Source organism: Macrobrachium rosenbergii, chromosome 56 (genome assembly GCF_040412425.1).
Source record: "Macrobrachium rosenbergii isolate ZJJX-2024 chromosome 56, ASM4041242v1, whole genome shotgun sequence".
NCBI classification, from domain to species: domain Eukaryota; kingdom Metazoa; phylum Arthropoda; class Malacostraca; order Decapoda; family Palaemonidae; genus Macrobrachium; species Macrobrachium rosenbergii.
Window position 1 is genome coordinate 42,692,246 of NC_089796.1, and position 25,334 is coordinate 42,717,579.

At 37.7% G+C, this 25,334-nt stretch overlaps 1 protein-coding gene across 48 annotated transcripts in view; it reads right to left on the reverse strand.

Annotated features, from left to right (window-relative positions):
* Positions 1-25,334, reverse strand: part of LOC136836475 (ensconsin-like) — a 652,260-nt gene that overhangs the window by 322,356 nt on the left and 304,570 nt on the right. For 2 of the 48 annotated variants that reach the window (XM_067100797.1, XM_067100776.1), the window contains exon 1: positions 17,797-18,127. The exons of 42 other annotated variants lie outside the window; for them this stretch is intronic. The gene's annotated coding sequence lies outside the window, so the exon portion shown is untranslated. Of the gene's footprint in view, positions 1-17,796; positions 18,128-25,334 lie in introns of those variants that run through there. 4 more of the 48 variants (XM_067100800.1, XM_067100765.1, XM_067100792.1 and 1 more) reach the window with 3 other exon arrangements.

The following is a 25,334-nucleotide window of genomic DNA, read 5'->3' on the forward strand; positions in this document are numbered from 1 at the left end:
TTATAATAACCAGCTGCGACTGACAGAGGTTTAAAAAATCGTGAAAATAAAGCACAGTAGATCGCACGATTCAGACCGATATTTGTGGAAAAAAGGAAACAGCATGCGTGTGTGTATGGTGTACAAACCCAAGTGTAAACGCGAGCTATCACGCAAGAGCTATTCAACAAAATTACACTTACTGGTACCGTTGCTCCGTAACAACAATGCGCAAAATATATGAAGTTCCTACATCCCACAAAACGCACAGCTCGTTACTTGCAAACACACACATGCTCGAGTTTGTGTTTAAAAATAATCCAAGAAAATTAGGCGCCTTAAGTTCACACAAAATAAAATACGTATAATAAAATCATATAAAAATCATTCCTGCATATCAAACCTGTCAACATGACAAGCATTACGGAGACGATGTCAATGGCTTCCCTATAGGGGCTTTGGAATGACATACATTGTACTTATATGTTATCTCCCGGCAATTTCCGGAAAGAGACTACATTTACGAAACGAAAGCAATACTGTGTCCCACTGTTCTTTTTTTACATACACGATTTTTTATTTTTTGGCAAGAACAAAATAGGATCTTATTGCTTATTGCGCGAAGGCTAAATGGAACAGACAATGAAGAAAAGTGGATCAAAGTCAAGGTTCTGTACCACCGATGAACTAAAACATGTTTGGTAATACAGAATTCTGGTTGACAGTGAAACACTGAATCAAATCTAAGAGGATTAAAAAGGCAAAAACCCGTTTTTAAATACTTATCTGAACGAGCACACAAACGAACAGATTTTAGCGATCGACAAGAGTCTTGTGCAACTGCTCTGACCTAATACCGAAAACGGGTGACAATCTATCCTTAATCGAGATTTCTGTACAGCGTATAATCAAGGCCCTCTAAAATAAATCTATCTTTCAGTGGTCTCGGTACAATGCTGTATGAGCCGCTGCCCATGAAACTTTCAGCCACGGCCAGGTGGACGCCTGTCCTATGGCGATGCCAGAAGCACGATCATGGGTAATTTTGACCTTAAATATAATAAAAACTACTGAGACTAGAGGACTGCAATTTGGTATGTTGATGATTGAAGGGTGGATGATCAACATACCAATTTGAAGCCCTCTGGCCTCAGTACTTTTTAAGATCTCAGGACGGACAGAATAAGTGCGGACGGACAGACAAATAGCCATTTCAATAGTTATGTTTTACAGGAAACTATAGAAGCTGATTCACTCCGTACTCTCTCTCTCTCTCTCATATATACATAAATTGTATAAATATAAATATATATATATATATATATAATATATATATATATATATATATATATATATATATATATATATATATATATATATATATATTATATATATATATACTATATATATATATATATAATATATATATATATATATATATATATATATATATATATATATATATATATATATATATATATATATATATATATATATATATATATATATATATATATATATATATATATATATATATATACACACACACACACACCTACGTCCTTTCCTTAAAGAGGAGATAAAGTGTGTTAACGATTCAACAGTTCTTTTTTCAACATGCCCTTAGTAACCATGGAAGCGACCACCATTATCTACTGGCTACCAGGTACATAAATCACTCAATGTATCAACAGAGGTGCAATACGTTTTGCTCGGACTATGCCCGTCAGCCACCCCTGCCCTCGGCCTGAAGCAGAACCTGTGTTCCCTTGCATAGCAATCGAGAATGCTACTAATGGCATATGAGCGGGCGCGAGTGCGCGCGCACACACACACACACTGCGCAAAAAAGGGGAAGACCTAAATTGTCACTGGAAGCCATAGTTGTAATTTATGAATGGACTGTTCAGCCGACCGTCCTATAAGGAAGTGAAGTGTGGATACAGAATTCGAAGGGAAGAAAAAAAGCTTGGTTTGTTGAGATACCCTGTTTACACAGTATATGCAGTGCAAGCAGAACTGACAGTGAAAAATGTGATAGATACGTAATAGGTTAGCGTGGATCAAATCGTCTGAGATGGTTCAGTCCTGTGGAAAGAATGGACGCCAGATTGAGAAGTTTATGTTTTCGAAGTATCAGGAGAGGGAGAAGACGGAGACCTGCAAAGGGTCGCAGAGATGGTGTGAAAATGCTACTGGAAAGGAAGGGCCTTAACGCCCAGGAACCCCAGGCAACACAATCTAGGTACCGTATGCGAGAATGCTGCACTGTGCGCATAAGGATTTAAGGCTGCTGGAGAGCTTTCTGTGAAGGTTTATTGCTGCTGGAGAGCTTTCTGTGAAGGTTTATTGCTGCTGATGAGCTTTCTGTGAATGTTTTATAAGGTGGAAAATGCTTTGTAAGTTTTGTTGCCCGGGGAACCATCCACAATTCAACGATTGAAAGCACGAATAAGGCAGTGTGTTCGTGTGAAAGCCAGCTTGGCTACTTTTTACGCAAATACCGGGTGTGTTTAGTCGACGAAAGTTCTATTTATTTCCCAGGCAGGCTTGAACAAGCGAGTGAAACGATAACACTTCCTTGGACAAATAGGCAGCTGATGTCACTTAATGCTAAAAGAAAAACTATTTCAAGGAGAGGCAATATTTTTCAAGCTTCCGGAGGGGGTCAAAACTCCCACTAGTTAGAAAACAAAGGCATCTACACAAACACACTCACACACACATATATGTATATATATATATATATATATATATATATATATATATATATATATATATATATATATATATATATATATATATATATATATATATATATATATATATATATATATAATTTACACATCAGGCAGGTCTCACTCTCTCTGCAATATCGGCTCCACTTGGCATATAGGATATAGCAGACACAATGAAACAGTCTTGCAAGCACAAGTACAGAATCTCTTGCCCTAATTAAAGCTTATACGATTAAGTAAGACGGGACTGAGAGAACTCGGGAAGTAATTAAACCATCCGAAATAAGCCGTCACGACAGCGACACCAATCTCCAAAGTTTATAATTAACTCGACTATTAATAAAAAGCCTTTACAGAGCATATAGGGAATATTCTCCAGCTGAACTTTATTTTCAAAGTCGCTCATTCAATTTGCATTAAACTCCGTCATTCCCGCCAGACACAGAAGACCCGATTCACTTTGCATTATAAATCTATTAAATCTAATAAGAATTAGGCACTACTGAATTTTATAGCTAATTAGGAAATGTATTGTAGAGTCATTTCGCAAACGGCCAATATAATGATTCTAACAGCCAGATTAAAAGCTATTAAAACTTTCTTTTCTGTCATAAACAATCATCCCACATGCAATGATGCTTTCAAACTATCAGACTTAAACGTTTGAGAGAGATATGAATATGGAAGTGCGCGCACGCATGCGTGTGTGCAATGCCTACACAAGAATGACAGCGATTGTATGGGCGTTTGACTGATTGTGAATTATCTAGCGCAACAACTTCCAGGTCAGTGACCTATTATAGGGAAGGAAGGATTATTTTAGGGAAGGGGGAACAGGAGAGAGAGAGAGAGAGAGAGAGAGAGAGAGAGAGAGAGAGAGAGAGAGAGAGAGAGAGAGAGAGAGAAGAAAGGAAGCAAGGAAATGAGAAGTGAAGGGGAAAACTGACCGTATCCTGGCGCTGTGAGCTTGCCCAGTGAACACTTCCGGACAACGCCCGGTTAACAACAACTGCCGGTACTCTATCTACTAATAACACCAACAGCTAGAGAAGAGACATAACCTTGTACTAAGTCATGGTAAATGGCCCCAATGGAATGGCGTTTATTACATTCCAAAAATCTTTATTATCAGACCATTGACAAAACTATAATATATCACTCACAGCTGCAAAAATAGGATATTGAACTTAGCAACAAGGTATCTATTATATTCAGGTGCTTCAACGTCCAGTGCATTAATTCCATTAGCAGAGATCTGACCTACTTTTCCTTTTATAGGCAGAACCTGTATATATGAAGTAAATATATCGACCCTGATAAAAATATGACGATCCAAAGGAGAGAGAGAGAGAGAGAGAGAGAGAGAGAGAGAGAGAGAGAGAGAGAGAGAGAGAGAGAGAGAGAGAGCACTGCTTTCCCCACTAGTTTCAATATGCCTGTGCTTTCCAAAAAGGGAGAGGCGAGGGGTAGAAAGGAGCAGGTAATATTCATGACAGGATAATCCACTTGCTCTGACAACAAGACCCGTCGCTTGAACAACCTTCACCAAACAATTAATGAAGGCATCAAAAAGGCGATAAGGAAGGTTTTTGAGAAAAGGTTTCATTTTCTAATGATCAACGAGGGCACCTTCTTTAGGAGAGTAAGAGTAGCCAGAATGAAAAATCTCACTACTTTCTTAAATTTTCCGCCCTCTGAAGAGCAAGATGCTCTTTCTTACAATTTAGAATCAGATATTTTGTAAAACATCGAAAAACACTGCAAAAATACAATTCACATTGTTGCATATCACATTACGTGTATACGTATTTACAGTCTACTCCAATGAAGTATCTTACTAACAAATCTCTAACGAACGTATACATAACTACACTCGCGTTTTGTTCAGATGAATGAGGAACACACACACACAGCATTCTTCCACTTCTATTATTGTGGAGAACATAAAAGTTGTGACGCCAGAGCGAAGAACACATCCGCAATGCGCCGTCCACCGATTTCCCCAAGGTATGAATTCATGTGCAACTTTTCACACTTAAAATTCTCCGCCTACACACCTACTGAATACGCGGCCGTGAAGCATATGTCTAATGCAAAACTGACTATGAATACGCTTTATTAATGACAAATCATAGGATTCCGGCGGATATAATTAGGTAATAATATATCGGCATTCATATGAAGGGTTATTATGCAAAAGCATTTACATCATAGGCAGGTATGTAATATTCATCGACTAAAGCATTGCTATTCTTCCCACACACGCACACCAACAAGTCCTCTCAAAGCACGCGTGTGCACAGCTTTTACACAACACTAGCACTTGATCTTCGTTTAAACTCAAACCAACTTCCAGTCTCTTAACAGGATTCTGTTTTCTATCCTCCACAAACAGTTCAGCCACGCTGAAGACTTCAAAATTCTTCAAGCGTTAACTGCCTTCATATGAATTCCGAGATATTATATTAGGCTATGTGTATGTATTCTTAAGTACGTACGTATGACATTTTGCCTATGCCATATGGAAAAAAAAAAACAATTGACGGTAGGTTCACTACAAATTCTCGACGCTGCACCGGAAAATATTCCGAACCTGAAAATTGGTCCACACTACAAACACTACTGTGGACTATCATCCTCCATCACTGCTGCTTTCATTTTTTTTTTTATTATTGAAGAAACGCTCCTTACTTAGTGTCTTGATAAATGTGAAAAAAGGCTATATACTCGCGTTGGAATTCGTTACGCTAAATATACAATGAGGACATACAAACTAAGCAAAAGGCACTGAGAACATGCTGTGCAACTGCAATCACGGCCATCGGACAACTGACACCCCTCAAAATCAGTTTCTCTCTCTCTCTCTCTCTCTCTCTCTCTCTCTCTCTCTCTCTCTCTCTCTCTCTCTCTCTCTCGGGAACGCTACATCTACTACGCAGCTTTTTTAGGAACGGGGATATTGCGTTAAATTATTGTACTTAAACTGGCGGCCTAAAGCGGAAGAGGGAAGTTAGGAGATAAAATATAGCTCGGTAAGCCAGCTTACGTATGAGAGAGAGAGAGAGAGAGAGAGAGAGAGAGAGAGAGAGAGAGAGAGAGAGAGAGAGAGAGAGAGAGAGAGAATTGTGGGGAGGGGGTTAGGACTGGAAGAAGTCATTGTCAGAGCGGGAGCTTTGTTGATACTGGCGGGGATGGGCAAACACTTCGCACCAGAGTCAAGGGGAATTGCCCATTTCATCAATGCTGCTACCTCTCTACTATTGTTCGTGAGACTTTATTGGAAGCTTAAGGAGCCCCACAACTAAGTACCCTAAGCTTTCCAACGTTAGAATGCCGGCGTGTACTTGATTATCAATACAAAACACGTGTACTCAATGAATACCTGCAGAAAATGACAATATTTATTCCCTTACACATCTCAAGAACAAAATCCTACTAGGGACTTCCTGTATGGGTCAACTTTCAAAATATGGCGTTCTTCTCGACAACCTGACGAGAACACTTTCTTCTCGAAATAATGCTGGTGACCTCGTGGCCATAGGTTATTTTCATGAAATAACTTTCCCGACATCCGAATCATTCATGGCTCCCTTCCTTTATACACTGCTTAACAGATCATCCCAGCCAGGTGTAGAAACCACCGTGTAAGCTGTCTCGGCAGCCTTCCTAACCTTTTTTAAGCATTGGTCTTAACTTTAATAAATAAGTTTTTAATTTTAGTTGTTTAGCCAAAGAGAATCATTTACTTCTGTGTGATTGTTTTTCATTGTGCATTCGTTTTATTATATGAACCCATTTACTTGTATTTTCAGATATCGCATTTCCCCCTTTTTTTTTTTTGGTTAGGTACCTTTTTCCTTTTCAAACTTAGTTTCAAGTTTTCACAACTTTTTATGTATTACATTTTGTTTTATTTGTAAAATATTTGGCATGAATGATGGGATGTTTCCCTAATTTTAGTTTACCTTAGCAAGAAAGGTACGCTGAGTATGTTCAGTTACTGCTCTCAATCACCTTCATGGTAAATCTAATTGTTTCACCAGCTTTTTCGAATTAAAAGTATATATATAAATATATATATATATATATATATATATATATATATATATATATATATATATATATATATATATATATATATATATACATACACATACATTCAGACAGACACACAGACAAAGAATTAAATTGAGAAAGTGGCGCAATTAGGTATTTCTAAAAGCAAAACTTTTGAAATAAATCGTCTCAGATGATGTAGGGTTATGGTACGGGTCATATTGGGAAGTTAAGTTTTTCTTCCTTGAAATGTTCTGAGAGTTCCCTAATGTTTTTCGATAATTCCTTATCTATTACCTCGTATAGATGGAAAGTTTGGCACCATTAATTCCGCTTCCATTAATTTCTACTGCAAACAAATTATCATTATTCCACAACATGTATTTCACGCTGATAATAATTACCATTAATTTTGTTCCCTAGCAATTTACACCTAGAACTTACAATATGGCGTGCGGAAATTTTATTCACGCTATTTTTTATGTATCACCGACAATGGATGGCTGCTCGGTCAACTTCAAAGGGATGATTTATTACAGACTGCAAAACTGGTTGGTTCAATGATACCTGTCATATCTCGCGTCTTCTTTATTTGTGACTACTAAAGTTTTGCCAACGTCTCTGGTTGTGCAAACACAGTATGAATATTTACCCTAACAATAAAGACAATGCAAAATAATACACATTTTGCTTTTCCGCCAATTGTGGGTGAGGTGGCGATCAAGTGACAAAGTAATCTAAAAAAAAAAAAAAACCCTCCAATGAACTTGAGCAACACACACACACATACATACACATATGCTATATAAAATGTGTATGCATATTCAACTCCAAATATATACAGCGCTTAGGTATTTACATGCAACTTACTGAACACTGACATATGTGCAATTATGTGCTTTTAAACTTTGAATTAAAATTACGAAAACCGCAAAGTAATTAGGCGATACAAAACTGTTGAGTGTATCTTTTTTTCTACTGAAGCTATAACCTGAGGGAAAAGAGGGGCTGGTGATATAAGAAATTCTAATTCAAGATTTAATGTTCGAAAATTCAATTTACATAAGTGTAAACGTAATTTTCTTTTCCACCAGACTAGTACCGTACGCAGAGAAAACAAAAAACGAAATGCAGACAGGTAACTGCAAGGAAGGTCTACAACACATTGCAACCGTAATAACGCTTTATGACCTAATACGGGAAGAGAGGGAAAGCTTCCATTTCAATACGCTGTAATAAATATAATGGGGACGGCGTTCTAAATCAGACAAGGGAGAGATATGGTCACACAATGCCAGCGGCACTCTGAGAGATTATATTCAGAAACGCAATCGCCCTCCATATCAAAAGTAGCAAGGTTTTGCTCTCTTGGCTATTCCACCACGGCACTCGTCCAGCGAAAGAAAGCGCTCGCAATCTGGTTCGATTCTGAAAGTAACATTCCCATGGCAGCCATCAAAATTGCTTTTGGGAATATACCGACTGGGATCTGTCATTAGTAAAGGTGATTAGTATTGAGGGAAAATAAAAGAATGTAGGCAAAGGTTTATTAGTCTTGAAATTAGTGACTGGTCTAATCCTCAGGAATGGGTATAAATGGAAGGAAATAAAAGTGACGTTAACACCAAAACACAATACTCTGAAGTATTTACTTCCAAGAATTAGCGTTTTCTTTAAAAGCACACAAAAAAAAAAAAAATCCAACCCGTAATCTCTCTCAAGGACTAGAAAGCTGTCACAGAGGATTACCCATCTAATCAAGGGGGAAGTAAGGACCATGGAGCCTTCTCAGTCTTACAAAGCACAATGAGCTGTGGAGCCAGCAATCAAATCACGCGAAGTTTCTAATTCGGTTTGCAACGAAGCCACTCCGCTTGGAACTTCGGACAACCAACAGTTTTACGTTACTTTGTGTTTACTTGCTGTTCTCCTTTCATCACAACCTGCAATTTAAAGCTGTACTATTAACCGTTATCATAACGTTCCAGACTTCGAAAATTTTAGTACCGATTACCTTCATTTTTCATTCTTCAACAATTAAATCAAAAATTCCCCACAATCACAAAGGTTTGAAGGCACAGTTTTCCTGTATTCTTCTACTCATTATTTATCTAACGAATAAATATCAAGTATATGTGCAGGAACTTCCAACTTTGCGCTCTTAACCATATTGCACTAAAGTAATTACAAAACATGAAATCTAATCTACTTTGCCATCGCGAATGCTACAGAAAATTGGTTTATTAAAAATTTCAGCAGTCTAGATGATTTCGATTGCCTGAAATGTCGGTAGTATTAGTAGACAGAGAGAGAGAGAGAGAGAGAGAGAGAGAGAGAGAGAGAGAGAGAGAGAGAGAGAGAGAAAGTGGTTTATCAGTATATCAGTGCCATATTCCTATGAACGAGGTTACCAATCAATTCACCAAGACACGTCCGAGTAACTCTAAAAGACAACTCAGTAAAATTTACATGATTTTTCCCTGTCATATTAATATTTTCTCCCTCGCCACTCCCCCTCCAACCCCCGCAACCCTCAAAGATGAAGGATGCTTTCCTAAAAAATTAAGGAATTATTATTACTGACGAGCGTAGCATCGAATACTCCCAGGCATGTACACAAAGAAATCCAAAAGGCAAATACAATATAAATATGGTTAAAAATAAAATTTCTATCTGCTCATATTTCAGTCAGGTCTACTAACTCGATTTACAGCAGGTATGCGAACATAAGATTAATTGTAATAATTTATTAGGATAAAGAACAAATACACCTACAGAAACAAATAAAAAGAATGAAAGACGGGTATTCGCTATGTAGAAATAGGTGAGACGAAAGTTTCTCGACGTCTAATGCAATTGATCACCCTCTCTCTCCTGGCCATCCCAGATAAACCTATAATGTGAAAAGATGCCGAAGAGTATGAGAACCAAGGGCGCATCCAAGGGAATGACCAGAAGATGGGGAGTGAGGGAGATAAAATTTCAGGAAACATGGCATCCCCTACCACAAGACAACGGAAGAAAAATGGTCTAAACGAATAACGACCGCTACCCTTTCCTTTCCTGGAACAGAAGAATTCTTAAGTGTTTTGAGGGATGTCAAAAGAAAGCACATATTCCTCCCTTCTGACGTACTGCTGGGATGCTCTTAAAAATGACCCGGCTCGAATGGTTCACAGGGAAAGGACAAGGGTAGGTACACAGTTTCTAAGACGTCTAAAGGAAATGAGATTTAAACAAACCCAAGTGCTGTTTATGATTTCCAGAAGTATTCTGCTCACCTGACACTATCTGCTAGTTGTAGGTAGATCATTTAGACAGTGGAAAAAAAAAAAGTCTCATAAATAAAAGTTCCCCTTCCCCACCCGTGCAACTCCTCACTAACTATCCCGTCCACACATAGCATACATGAGTAGATTTCAAAATTACTTTTGTGCGCTGACCCGAAAAAGTGAACAAATAAAAAGACGACAGATTACTAGACAGCCTATACAGGCTGCAATCAATTACTTCACATACATGCATAATATTCAAGTGTTTACATTCCGAGGACTTCAGTGACAGGAATACATCTCTCCTCCCCAGCAAGGGATGTCTTCTTATCACTCACAAATTCTGTGCATTTTTTCTCACGTCACGAAAAATCCAAGGCGAATTTACCTAAAAACATAACCATACCTTCCAGCGTTATCATGCTAACAAACACAAGAACAAAGAGACCAAACGACCCCTCATCGGAGGTAACTGCGCAAAGATAAAATATTCAAAATATAAAACCCAGTATATTACACTGAGCATGAACCAACTATAATTATTTTTGTCCGACAAACACGTAAGACGAGGAACGCTGTTATAACAGAATTATTGTCAAAACAACCTGATGACGCGCACTGAGGAAACCTGTCAGGTGATTCAAAATATAAATCCCAAGAGATCAATTTCCCGAAGTGCGACATTCCCAAAAATATGTACGGTGCAAATACTGTACATGCACTACAGCTGAGGATTTAACAGTAAACGCAGAGTAGCAATTTATCATGAGTATTCTAAATGTCCAGAAATAAAGAATTTGAGATCAAATCTTGGAATTCAATGCACACAAAATAGCAAGGAGGACACCTCCGATTTTCGCAATACCCATCCTTTGTGCAAACTCTTTCCCGGGTTCAAGGCATGCCAATATCAGTCTAATCAATAAGCTACAGTGGCACGGAATTCAGAAAGGGATGGGGACCGCGTATTCCCTTTAGTTTCAAATAAATACGGTGATAAAAGTTCTCCCCTGATAAAATAAAGAGGCGCTTATATATATGCCTGGATTAAAGAGAATATTTTCTTTCAACATCTGATGCTTCCTTTATAAGACGCTGAATTCTGAAAGAAGGCCTACAATGGTGTTCATATAAGTATACAGCTACGTCACATATATATATATATATATATATATATATATATATATATATATATATATATATATATATACATATATATATATATATATATATATATATATATATATATATATATATATATAGAGATAGAGAGAGAGAGAGAGAGAGAGAGAGAGAGAGAGAGAGAGAGAGAGAGAGAGAGAGAGAATTATCATTTAACAAATCCGGAGGATTTCGCATGATAAACCCAAACAGGTGAGGACTTCCGAAGACTTCCAAGATAAGAACAGTTGTTGCAAACTTGGCCGAAGACGGAGCGAGCGAACGACAAACTTTCGAATCCCTTTCGGAAAAAAAAATAATCAAATCTTTTCCTTCGATGAAGTAACGGAAGAGACCCAAAAACCTCGAAAACTATACATCCGTCAAAAAGCCAAGACTCAGAAGTAACCATAATTGTCGCTGGTTTCTACAAGCATTCACAACAACGAGAGGGAGGGAAAGACTCTCCATCTGCTTCCTTTATGGATATTACACTCCCTCCTCTCTCTCTCTCTCTCTCTCTCTCTCTCTCTCTCTCTCTCTCTCTCTCTCTCTTTTTTTTTTTTTTTTTTACTGATTACGACAAATCTCTGAGCAATTCTTAAGTTGTTTTCGCAACAAAAGGCCGTAAGTCTCCTGTAATAAGTAGACTGGAGAGTTAGGACCCAGCTGCGTACGTTCATTTCAAATAGAGCCCATTTCAGGGAATTATATGGACCACTGCACAAACGAAAAATCCTTTCCGGAGATCTTATCGTTTCCCAGTACTACCACAACAGCAGGTCCTGACAACCTGCACAACACGATACAGAATGCCAGTAGCATTTGTCATTATCAAGGGCAACTTCAAGCAGGTGCACACACACACGTTATATATATATATATATATATATATATATATATATATATATATATATATATATATATATATATATATATATATATATATATATATATATATATATATATATATATATATATATATATATATATATATATATATATATATATATATATATTACGTCTGAGCATGTGTGTTGCTGCGCGCGCGTTTTATGGATTTTTATTTTTTTATTTCCATTCCAATTCAAAACAGAATACACTGTACGCCATTTACATCAACAAAATATCAAAGCTATTTATACCAGAGAGGAAATCAAGCGTCCATACTTTCCCTCAGTTAAGAGTAAAGGCAGGAAAGAGAACTGGGATGAAAGCGTGATACAGCAGAGCCGCGCACCGCCAGTCCTCTTCTGCAATGACAGCAATCTCCTGACGGCAATCAAGAGCAGCAAAGGCGGAGAGAGGAAGTAAGGGCGTAGTCTCTGTAGGCACAGACTGAAAAAACTTTTCTTTTGTCCTATATGCAAAATGCGAGAGAGAGAGAGAGAGAGAGAGAGAGAGAGAGAGAGAGAGAGAGAGAGAGAGAGAGATTCATACGCGATATTACTACACTAATTTATGAAATGAATCCCCAAGGAAGTTGCACCGTAAATTTGAATTTCTGTTGCACTGAGAGTAAGTTTAATGGGCAAAAGCCACAACAGCAGGTGCACCATGAAAGGCATCAGATTTACTGCGGAAGCCACATAAGGAAGGAAAAGGCAACAATTCGTGTGTACAGCAGAACATTAAAATGGTTAATAATAGCACCATCACCATTCTCCATCAACACGAAGACTACGGAAAACGGTCCGCATTTAACAGATACCGAGTGTGAAAGGAAAGTAACAATAACGAAAAATACACAGTGATAATAAATAAATAGTTTCTAAATTCAGGTCACATCACAAAATATCTCGGTTATAATACAACCACAACTAAACGATATCTACATTCATTCATACAAGTCCTAACCCTCACAGAATAAACCGGAAATGACGTCATCGTGACATTTAGGAGTAACAGGAAGCCATAACTAAATTTGTGGTGTCGAAATAAAATTGACCCCCGAGGTTTCGGTCACACCAACGACTCCACTCCTAGCGTGAATTTAATGGCTACCTTCATCTTAGGGAGATACGTAGGTTACAAACAGCAGAGCCGAGAATAAACGCGTCAGTTTCTTTTTGCCTTTATTGACGAATGGAAGTGTAACGGGAAAAAGGACGTCATTACGGTATAGGTGAAACGTCAATGATCTTCAACTTCGACGAAAGACGACCTACCCTACGAATCCTGGATAAAATACCTGAAGAATTGCTTAATTTAGAGGTGGGTGAATATGCCTACCCGAAACAATTATATTCTAAAATTCTTCTGATGGTCATGTAGACAAGCTTAGTTACAATATTAAACAAGTACTATTAGGCAGTTAATATCACCGAACCAAAACACCCAACTATTTAAAAAATATTGGGAAAACATTAAAATTAAAACAAAAAAATTTCCGTTATCCAAATATAACGGCACGAATCGGGGTTGCCTGTATGTAAAAGTTAATCTACTTTGTATGAAATCCATTTTCATACAAATGAATGACAACGGCTATACCGCACTCCCTACTTCTTTCGCAACGGGTTGCCTTAGAAAGTGAGTGAATGTGGAAACACAACGAAAATACAGAAAGGGGGACGTTTATGACTGCACCAGACAGGCATTAAAGCATGATGAAAAAATTCGTCTTTTATCTCTCTAATGGTACCTAGCAAAAGGTTCTTAGTGCAGCCCTGACAAATATAAATGCGTTCGAGATTATATACATTATATATATATATATATATATATATATATATATATATATATATATATATATATATATATATATATATATATATATATATATACTGTAGATATATATATTTATGTATGTATACGCACACTCTATTCCCAATAACACACAAAAAGCATGAAAAGGTGGCCTGGACTAGGACCTGGTGGGGCAGGGAGTCTACTGATAATACTGGCAGCCATAAAAGTGGTAATATTTAAAATTTGCAAATGAAGAATATATAACAACTCAGATTTTGAGAAAAAAAAAATGTCTTGATACGGGAGGCTTAAATTAGATGTTGTAGAGAAAAAAATATTAAACTCAGAGAGAGAGAGAGAGAGAGAGAGAGAGAGAGAGAGAGAGAGAGAGAGAGAGAGAGAGAAATGTAATTTATTTCCATTATACCTAACACGCAATAAAGTGAAATTGTCCTTAATACTGCAAAACACGGCGTATCTTTGAAAAATGACTATGGGGTGTTAACCTCGACACCCATAACGATGAAAAATGTACATTGAATAACTTAAGCCCGTCTGGAGAGAGAGAGAGAGAAGAGAGAGAGAGAGAGAGAGAGAGAGAGAGAGAGAGAGAGCTGACTGTTTACAATAGTGTAAAATGCTAACACCGACCTTACATAAAAAGCTAAAGCTAACATCACATCGCTCGTTAACTAGCGTTCATGAAACTGTTTTTCCTGTAAATTACAGCGAAAATGGCTATCAAATATTGACCAAATGCAGAGCCAACCGATATAACTAGCATCTCTGACATCACACAAAAACCACTCCCTTTTTTTCTGGAATCTAAACTGAAAAATGTTCACTAAATGTCTTCCAAATTGAATTCTAACCTTATAAACTGCAAATTAAATAAAAATTCTAATATCAACGAATACAGAAAAATAAGGATTAGTAAACTGGTATTAGTATATCATACTAGATGACTGAAGTCTAATATAACGCTTTATCAGAACAATCACAACGTGATACTTCAAACTTAATATGTATGTTATCCATCGTCATCACATACAATGAACATACGACAAGATGGACAACACAAAAATTATGTATAATCCATAAGACTAATGGCATCGCTGACGATCACACAAGGCCCAGGTGAAAACTTATCTATAAGCAGATGGCTTAGTTGGGAAGGATATATCATTAAGCACATGAGATTGACAGTAATATTGTATATGGCAAAAAGAACGAAGATTAACACCGATGACAATAACTTAAGACTGAATTTTAAGGAAAATTCAAACCTGACCATACAAAACAATTGGAACAAATTAACTAACAATTCGAAAATTTAATTTGTTTCAATAACAACCTAGTGCATTGGTTTATTCCTTTCCACCAACCAAACGTCAGTGAATTGGGAAAAATGGGATGAACTTCTGAGAGAGAGAGAGAGAGAGAGAGAGAGAGAGAGAGAGAGAGAGAGAGAGAGAGAGAGAGAGAGAGAGAGAGAGACAGCAATATCCTCATCTCTCCAATGAGATTAAAATTCTTGGACCAAATTAGAACGTTTCCTCAAAAAATGTCAAAAGATGCTTCCTCTTTCATTCAAGCCAGAGGTCCCGGCGTTCTGCATCTGCCCACAATATCTTTCTCCGCGTGGCAGGTGAAATGTGGTGGCAGCAACTGCAACTAATGATGGAGTAAGGATGAAAAAAGAAAAGAAAAGGACGAGGCAAGAGGAGGACAGGATGAAGAAGAGACTCAAAATGCATCACGTGTCGTCAAGCACCCAACACCATCACAAGCCAGAAGAGATCTCTCCAAAGAGAAGTGCCTCGAGGAAGGGACAAGAGAGGAAGGAGGCGAATAGCAGGCGAGATATCGAGTGTCATCGATTACTGACACGATAAATACGGAATAATTATAGCTCGATTAAGACCAAGGGAAGGGCGTGGAAAAGTATCAGAAGAGCTGAAGGGACAAAGTCTATTGGGAATTATATCGGCAATGTTCGGCCGGACACAACTCATCACGTTTCGCTTCCCACCACATCCACCTCTCGCAATTGAAGCCTCAATCTATGGCATTCACCAACCAACAGTCTCTTCTCTACTTTAGTTGGTATAGGAAGCTACACTAAAAAACTCTCAAGAACATTTAACTACATTAAATAATATATACCAAACTAGCCAAACACATGGATGACTAAGTTAAAAGAACATTACGACCATCTCGCGATATGTATGTGTGTATATACATACATACATACATACATACATACATACACACACACACACACATATATATATATATATATATATATATATATATATATATATATATATATATATATATAGAGAGAGAGAGAGAGAGAGAGAGAGAGAGAGAGAGAGAGAGAGAGAGAGAGAGAGAGAGAGAACGCCTACCAAAAAGGCAAGCATGAGGAAGCAAACGAGGCACCACTCAGGTACAGAAGGTGACTTTAGTAGGGTATAAACTGCAGCTCCTAGTGAAGGCGATGTGAGCCAAGTTCCTCTGACACCAAACCACCTGCTAACGCTTCCAACACACACACACACACACACACACACACACACACACACACACACACACACACACACGAAGCGAAAACGCCTCTGGTGTTAACTGCTGGAGTTTATTAATGAAATATACGTAAGTTGGATGAGCGCCGGAAAGTACGTAGGCACGAGGTCATTCGGAAATATAAAAAAAAAGATTTTCCCACCTGTAATTACTGTTGCCTGCTTCAATCTTACATAAACGATACATGGACATACATACGACTAGCATACTTACTGAAGCATCAAATTTCTTAGTCTAAAATATTCCGACTGACACTGGGCATCAAACCAAACTATGAATATACTGTATGCATGTGTGCATGGATGCAAGAATATGTACAACTATGAAAAAGCACAATATTTTTCTGTTTACGAAATGAAACTTTTGCTTTAGATATTAATTTCTTAATAAGCTGATATTACTTGACAAGACACCAAACTAATTAATGACTTCAAGTGGATCTTGCAAGCCGCAAACGCAGCACGGCAGGCAAATATGCGAGGCATCGTCTTCCCATTTTTAATTTTAAAATACAGCGAGACATATGTCTCCACCCGCACATGTTAAAGACACTTACTTATGGCCACGATTTTCTTTCGAATTATGTCGCCCTTCAGATTTAATGCAAATCTCGCCGATGGGAGTTGGGTGGAAAGGGGTAGGGGTGGGGGAGGGGGAGAGGGAGGGGGTGGAGGAAGGAAGGAAGGGTAGTCAAATTGATGTCGATCCCTTACGGACTCACACCGCAACACAAAGTACAGTATCTTGATCAGATTCTTTCAGCGAAAACAACAACAATTTCACAAACTAAATTACTCAACAATATCTCACACGTATGAGTAATGTGGTGCAAGTCCGTCCAACAATTTTTAGTCGAAGATTTGGGAATTTCACTTTCACGTAAGAACCTCTTTCTTAGGCACACACACTACAGTATATATATATATATATATATATATATATATATATATATATATATATATATATATATATATATATATATATATATATATATACATACTGTTTATGTATACATAGCTATCACAGTAACACTATCCTTAAAGAGGATTGGTCATCACGTTAAACCCCAAAACGTTCGAAAACCGACAGCGTGCTTAGAGCACTCTACAAATGTAACCAAAAAAGTTGAAACCACTTTCATTATGGAAAAAGTTCCAATTGTTTATTGTTTACATTTGATGACGACACTCGGAAAAACTTCCACTGCCAAGCAAGCAACTCTTGCTTGTATAAACCACAACAAAACGAGCTCGCGCGCCCGCACAAAGAAAGTTTCACATTACACCGCAAGAACGAACAAAGACACTAACACATCATCCTACTCAGAATGACGTCGTAGTTGAGAGTACACAGTTCGGATCACAATTTCGAACAAGTTCAGACTCGACGTTCGTAAACGCTTTATCGAAATCCGCTATTTCCTCTCATGCAGGAGGAAGTGTCATCACGTCCTGGGATGCTGCTGCTGGTGCTGCTGCCTCTCGGTTAGGGCTCCTCCTGAAAGGAGAGGAACAGCAGCAGTGCTGATGTTTTTCGAGACACAGCTGACTCGCTGTTTGCGTTTTTAGTCACTGGCGGAAGAATCAAGAACTGTGGCACAGCAGCACCAGCGGCTGATGGACCAACGGGCGAGGCCAGACTAAAGCTGAGAGCGCGCTGCCCTCACTCGCTCTCTTCTCTCTCTCTCTCTCTCTCTCTCTCTCTCTCTCAGCATTTCTCTTATACTCAGCGCCAACACCAGCAGCAGAAACACCTCTTTTCCTTACAGTGAACTGCAGAGCACACACAAGATCACATGCCAACATCATCTTCATCACCTACATTTCCATAATAATAATAATAATAATAATAATAATAATAATAATAATAATAATAATAATAATATAAAACCATCAAAAAGTCTGAAAAACCTACGAGATAGTACCTTTAAAGAGTAAGCTAAGAACTTCGGCGATTTAGGATCGGCGGACTAATAAGCAAACACCGTTACGACACAAATCATTTAAACAGCATCACCGCGAGAGAAGGTACTTGTCGTTAGGTCAACTTCATAACCTCGTCCAAAACGAAACTACGGAATGTATCTATAATATAATGAAAGTTCTTTCTCTCTCGGAGTCTCAAGCAATGTAAATATTTTCTACAATACCAGACCAATCGTCTACACCCACTCCATTTTTCTTCACCCCGTCTGTGTGTGTGTGTGTGTGTGTGTGTGCAAACATGCCCACTGAACCACAAAGAAAGCTTTTCAATCACGCTATCGGTATACATGTATAAAGAAAAAAAAAGAGAGTATGCAGAAAAATATACCTACAGGTCATTAATAAAATTTTCGCTCTGGGCATTTCGAAAAAGGGGCAAATAATATCCTAAGTAAAATATTTTATCTAATAATACCTTTAGATAAAAGCAAAGGGAATGTAATAACCCACCCAGGAGTCTTAACAAAGTACCCTTTCAATCTAGAACCGTAAAGAAAAATCCAGAACCGCAAAGAAGAGCCGATTCCGAATTCCTAATCCTCTAAGGAGGTGTAACTCTAGAACAGGAATGAAGGCCCCATTTAAAGTTCAGGATCCTCTTGGGAGGTAATTCTGAGTTTACAGAGACCATTCAACACTGAAATAATAATTAACAGAACAACAATACCTGATGCCAACCTCATTTTCTGATCTTGTTAGGTTGCCGCACGCCATCAGCGGGAGCGCAAGAGAGAAAGACAAGGAATTCAAAGAAATTGCAGGAGCTTTGATGACTTCCATAAAAGGAAGTAACCTTTGACAATCAAAATAAGGAATTCCAGTCTTACGAGTCAAGTTAATCAATTAAAACTTAACGATCAGGAGACAAGCACTCGAAACTACTCCAATTCATTGCATATAAGATTCATACAGCATTTAGGCGTGTGTGTGTGTGTGTGTGTGTGTGTGTGTGTGTGTGTGTGTGTGTGTGTGTGTGTGTGTGTGTGTGTGTGAGAGAGAGAGAGAGAGAGAGAGAGAGAGAGAGAGAGAGAGAGAGAGAGGTTTCCACCTGAAATGGAAATAAAATAAAACTGATATAAATCTAAGATTCCAAACATGAGAGAGAGAGAGAGAGAGAGAGAGAGAGAGAGAGAGAGAGAGAGGGGGGATGGGGTGGGGGAGGGAGAAACAGGTTTGGCAGCGTAGGCAGCGATGTTCTACTCCTTCGCTACTCCACCTCCTCAACGTATCTAGGACAAACACCTGAAGGTAAAGGTCGACCTCAACCAGTCACAAATCATCACTATGATTCAAAATCGGCAGACTTTAACGCTGCAATATGCACATTATGCAAAAAGACGCCAAAACATAACATAAGTGACAACATTAAGTGCCAGCAGCCACGACAGCTGCTCGTCAAATATATTTCTCCACAAGTCATCTACAAGATACGGCAACGATTCTTTAGACATTAGAAAGCAAAGAACGTGCACTAAACTTAGAGAGAGAGCTTTTTGTTTAAAGAATCCATTGTAAGACAACCATTACACATAGAAGATACCCGGCAGTATACTAAAAATATGTACCCAATCAAGAAACCAGTGTCTTCTTCAAAATACCCCTGGAATGAAGGAAGGGCACAAATAGAAATAAAAAATGACATATAAAACATTTTAACTATTGAAACCTCATGAAATATAGAAATAGATAACGGACATTTTTCACGATTAAATAACTCGTACAAAATTGTGTCTCAAAAGGAGTTTCGTTGCCTTCAGCAACAAACCGGAAATCTTCCCAACAACCCGCACCACTTGTCAGTAGTTACACGCACATCTTTCCTAAAAGTCAAATTGGTCATCCTTTCAATTATAGAAACGTCCACCTCAAGTCCTATTGATTTGATCATTTTCAACAGATAACAGAGTCATGTCTACCACCGCCACCACCTGCCATTTTTAACAAGGTTATCCACTTTCAGGTGTAGAGAGCAAATACTGTTATCCGAAATACATAATTGCCGAGAATATGCGTCCATTTGGCCACATGGAACAAGCACCACTATCCCGATACTCAATAAGTTCAATTAACCGCAAATGCCATTTTCGCTACTTTTGCCATGCTAGGGAAAGGACAAATGCTATTTTAAATTAGGTGAAGGATAAGAGCATGTTACCTTTGGAATTACGATGTGACTATTTTTTCGGGAAGGGGTGGCTGGCATTTAAAGACGCACGTCATAACAGATTCTCGAGTCGACGACCTTTGCTCCTGTCACGCCAGTATATGCGTAAAAAACAAAGAAGTGAACGGTTTACCTTTATCTTTTTCTTTAGCAGTCGATGAGGACTCGAGGTGTGATAAGCAATGGCGTTAACTTTGAATTACATTGGTTATGATAATCATCATAATATAATGGTGCATCATCCCAATAAGCACGTAGCCTTCTCCTTACTCGAGAAAACTGTTATACTGTACTGGAACATTTTACTGTGATACTGTACCAGAAAGGTTAGACTGTCGATGTAACCGATCAGAGTTGAATAGCAGCTAAATGAGCTAACTTCTAACGCCCAGAGGCGCCCAAAACTAAAAAGGCAAAATCACACCGATGCCTCGAAACAGTTCTCCAACGTAATTCTATCTCCCTTTCCTCGAAGGTTTCCCCATTTGAATGACATTTCATTTAACAGCTGCCATCGCGCCACGTCCATTTAGAAGGCAAGATGGAGCCTATGGAAAGGCTTACGAATGCGATGAACGAGGAGTGTACTGGGAAAATGATCGAATGAGGAGACAACGAGAAACTGAGCGTGCAGTTGCGGAGAGGCCAGAGTGAGCTCGACCATCAGGTGGTAAATCGCTCGACAATTTGCACACCAATTTACTGGAGGCGTTTACTTGGCATCATGACGGGGCGAAATGCTGATGAAGCAAACTTATAAGGAAGTTGGATACGCTCTTCTTGCCCGAGGGGAACAGAAAGAGGAAGATGAAGTGAGCAAAGACGTGTTAAGAGGAGAGAGAGAGAGAGCCACGATAACGTGTGGTGGATAACTACCTAAAGAATAAAAAGGGTCCGAGCATGACAGAAATTTATGCCATTAGAGAAAAAATTCCCTCTGATATGAACACTGCTAGAATACCAACTGAGCTTAGGCAATTACACGATGTAGAGTATGGATTTTTAAACAGGTTTCAATTTATGATTCTGACCCCGGATTTAAAAAAATATTTGTAACATATAGAATTTCATTAAAAGTGAATTCAAAATATCAACTAGCCCATTTGTTTTGTTGGTCGTAACATCTAAGAGATATTCACATTTTTAAACACGATTTCGTTCGTACCTATAAAAACTACATAAGTCTCAGTCTCTTACGGAATGAATTTTCTACAGAGAGAGAGAGAGAGAGAGAGAGAGAGAGAGAGAGAGAGAGAGAGGAAGGAAAAACTAAACCTAAATTTTCACCTCTCTCATTATACCTAACAAGAAAATTTTACTTTTAAGCTCATAAACTATAAGAACACATATCGCCTAAATACGCATAAAAAAATTCTCAGTCAGCCAGAATGCGCATGCAACCTTAAGGAACAGGCTGGACGCCATCCAGATACAGTTAACATCCATAATTCTTCCCTCGTCACCTAATGATTTTCCGATGATCTCCAAAATCTGTTATCGGGCATGAAAATATGATAAGCAGCAGCTGCAACCACAAGGCAAGTTCTACTTTGAAAAATGTTGCAAACGTTTACACATAATTGACTGTCTTTTTGAATTGGCCAAGGTTTTCACACCTACAATATCAAAGGACAAGAGAGCGTGGACTTAGGACTTGAAAGTTTTCTTCCCCGCTTACAGAATTTCTGCTGTTTCCATGCCTTCCGGAGTATAGTAAAAAGAAAAAGCCTGTTTGTGTGGAGACGTTTGCGAGACGTCTCAGGTCATAAGGCCAGGCCTTTTGGGCTCAAAGGGCGCGTCAGTGATAGGTAACCGTCACGAATATTTATGGTAATGAGCACATCCTCTTCCCTGGCTCAAACCTACGACTCCGAAGGCGCCAAGTAAAACTCCAAAATGACAAAAGGCTCTAGGCTTTAGTAATGTTTTGATTAACGCTAAACTGCTGTTGTTTAAAGGGAAACATTAAAGAGACTCAAACTATTACAAGAAACACCACAAATAACCAACACCACGTACTGTAGAGTGGAAGTTCACCGGAGTACGAAATGCACAATGCGAACATTTTCCACCATGAAATTTCTCTCAAAGCTCGACAACAGATAACTGACTCACAACAAAAGCTCGTGTACAGATGATGGTACGAACAGATAATAATGTCTTATTATGATTTATGAATGACAATCTCAATCATAAATACGACAAAAATTTTAGTTATATCTACTTCGATATTAATATAAATGTCATGCACGTATATACGTATATACAGTACATACACATACATACATACACACATACGTAAATACACATATAATTTTATTTATATACATATATATATATATATATATATATATATATATATATATATATATATATATATATATATATATATATATATATATTATATATATATATATATGTATATATATATATATATAGTGTGTGTTTTTTTATGAAATTAGTGCTGGATAATTTCGAATTCCCGTGAGGTTAACCCAAAATATGCTTAAGTGTTAACATCTTCGTAAGGTTTGTCTTTAGGGAAATAAATCTCTCAAATGTAGTAAACCAAGGGCAAAACCCTGCGAATTTGGCAAGGTCCTTGCAAACCTTTGCAATCATGAAATTCCTACGCCTTTTCTTTCGGACAGAACTTGCGCAAACACACATAAAAAGCCTTGATAATCATGGACATCCATCGATGGTTTATATCTTAATTAACAAAGGCACACATCCGCATGTGCGCGAGTATTGGCGTTTAAAAATAAATAATAGAAATTCATACTGTCTGATACATCAGCGCCTTGAGACTGAAACCAAGTACTTCTGAAGCGGCTAGGAACGCACGTTGAATTGAGAAAACAAAAGACTTCCACTATTCCAAAAGTAGTCAACACCATTAACTGTCTACTTACCAACTTTCGCCATCTGTTCAAATCCTCTAAACACTTACCTGAAAAAAAATTGTGAAAACTGTATTAACACTACTTACGAAATATACTGTAACAAAACTGCAGCACACTTCTTAATAATTAAAAGAACTTCAAATTTGAAAGTGAAATACAATAAATATCATCCTGTCAATGTCATTTTAAACCGAGGGGAAAGAAATACTTAATTTTACATGCAGTTCTTCTAGAGCAAAAATAAAGGCCTATTTCAGTGAGAGACCCACTATCAAAGACTCACTAAATAGTATTGCTATGTAACTAAAACCACAAACAAATCATTCGGGTAAAAAAGGAAATACGCTTCGCTGAAATGGCCAAAACTTTCTCCTACTAAAGGGGACGAGAAAAAGGACGGAAAGAGATGGAATTAGGTTACTGCAAGGGAGAGGGGAAATGGCAGAAGTAACCTGTATATAATCAACATATGGAAAAATAAGGAAAGAAGGAAGGTACCTTCACATCATCTCTTGCGCACGCCATTCATCGCTGTGTGTGAGAGAGAGAGAGAGAGAGAGAGAGAGAGAGAGAGAGAGAGAGAGAGAGAGAGAGAGAGAGAGAGAGAGAGAGACCACAACGCGATGATCCATTAGGATTTTCTACATAAAAATGAGAATTTTTAATACAGCGACAAACCCCTCCCAGAAACTATAAACTCTACGGATATTTTACTATAAATTTAAATACAATACGGCAAGAATTCCTCACTTTGCCTAAGCAATATTTCCCAAGCATTTAGGTAGGAAAGTTTAAAATTTTTAAGGGTCAATATGGTATGTCATTTAAGTATATTTTGTGCGCCTCTCCAATGCGACAGTTTCGGAGAAGACATATAAAAAAAATACGACAGATAAAAGCACGACTGATTCTGAGGTAAACCAGCTACGCGGAACTGTTCCAAGTAGCTAGAAGTGGAGCTCAGGCTGCCTTCATATGCGTACACCAAGGCAGTCCATCTATTATCACACGTGCGCGCGCGCTCACATTCATCTAAACAGTTTTCATAATAAAACACAAGGACACAAAACATACTGAATTTACAGTCCACTTTTGCTAGATATATAAGTACTTGTAATAGACACAATAAACTCGCAACATTTTTTTTCCCACCTTACGGATACGCTTATCATGACAATGCCTTGAATCCGAAATGAAGATCAGTACGGATTCAAGCCTTAGTAAAGAGTATATCCTAAAGCTAAAAAACCATGAAGCTATGACGTCTATATATACTGTTTATCGCTACCTCTAAACCAATGGCCGAGGTCTGAATCTTGGATGGAGCAGAAGCACTTATCATTTTAAAATTACCACTGGTCATAAGTTATTCCCAAGGTATAACACATTCGATATAAAAAAATAATTACGAAAAATATATACAGTACATATATGCATTTTATATAATATACATATATATATACAAAATGATATATATATATATATATATATATATATATATATATATATATATATATATATATATATATATATATATATATATATAACTGTGTATATATATACACACAAAAATGCATATATATGTATTTATGTATATGTATACACACACACATATATATTATATATATATATATATATATATATATATATATATATATATATATTATTATAATTATATATTATTACACAAGTGCTTTTTTTTTTTTAAATACAGGAACTGCTTTCTACGGAACCTAGCTTTGCAGGCTAATGGTCTCTTATGCTCATACACACATACACACACACACACACAC